The sequence below is a fragment of the Rhagoletis zephyria genome, unplaced genomic scaffold (genome assembly GCF_001687245.7).
Source record: "Rhagoletis zephyria isolate East Lansing unplaced genomic scaffold, Rhagoletis_zephyria_1.1 Rzeph_scaffold_00983, whole genome shotgun sequence".
NCBI classification, from domain to species: domain Eukaryota; kingdom Metazoa; phylum Arthropoda; class Insecta; order Diptera; family Tephritidae; genus Rhagoletis; species Rhagoletis zephyria.
Window position 1 is genome coordinate 138,062 of NW_016158067.1, and position 1,271 is coordinate 139,332.

Sequence of the window (1,271 nt, forward strand, 5' to 3'; positions counted from 1 at the left end):
AAACATATGAAATATGTTTAAGTCCATTTTTTAAACAAATTTAAGGTTTTAGAAAGACAGAATTTGTACTTCTTTTTCAAAGTAGCCTCACAGACGAGCGTTAGTATTAAAGGAATAAAAAATAAGAGAAAAAATTTATCTATATTAGATTTATGACTAGGCGTGGCCAAGATGTGATGGACAACTCAGTGAGGCTCACTTTTAGGGTACTATAACGTAAAAAAATATAAACAAATAACAACTTTTCTGTGAAAGCGGAAAGGAATTTATACTTTCTCTTTGGCATTTTCTTGGGAAAATTAAAACACTATAAACACACATTTTTATATTATATAAAATTTGTCGCGAAAACTTACATTGGAAGTAAACCATGCGCAAACAACAAACGAGCAAAAAGGGCTAATTAGCATCAGGAAGGGCACTTTGCACTTGAAGGTATGTATTGTGGGTATATCGATCATCAAATATTGCTTGTGCAAAGTTCAACTATCTGGAGATGTAACTATTTCACAAATGGCATTGGTAGTGATTTTTAAACTTTTGTTCAAATTTCTGAAATTAAAATCTGGACACTTAAACGAAACCCGGGACATTTTAAGGTTGGAACGGGACACCGGGACAAATAGTCTAAAACCGGGACATGTCCGGGAAAACCGGGACGTCTGGCAGCCCACCAGTGGGTAAAGTCGCCAGTCGCTAATTCATGCGGCATCTTACCGCGACGTTGCGTACCTAATATAAAACCGTGACCAACTTATAATACATTTAAAAGTTCAGCTTAAATTATGTTTTACTTACATAAAATATTTGTTTGCGAAGAAGCCACACTCACACATCCTCTCGGATATGGTACAAAAGTCGTAAAATCAAACCTGTGGAGTCAACAGCCGAGGAGTTTGTGGTGGTTGGCTACCGCCCACAAATATAAATATGCAGTCTTCATGGCTTTTCACAATGTATGCTTTGTGGCGAGTCCAAATTCACTTTGTGGCACACCTTCCTCTTGGTCTAGATGAAATTGCAAACATTGTTAAGACATGCATTTTTTCAACATCCGGCCTGTGCTAAAAATCGTACTTACCTAAAGGGCTACATTTCCAAAATTATTGCTACGTGTTCCTAATTAATTAATCTTTTTATATTTATCCATTCCTACAAAAATGGACCATTTAATATTAATATTAACACGTTTTTCTGCATTGTTTACATATTTTTCTGTGCGTTTTGGCATTTCTCTCTCGCAATTGCACCAAGATGACGTCACGCAAAAA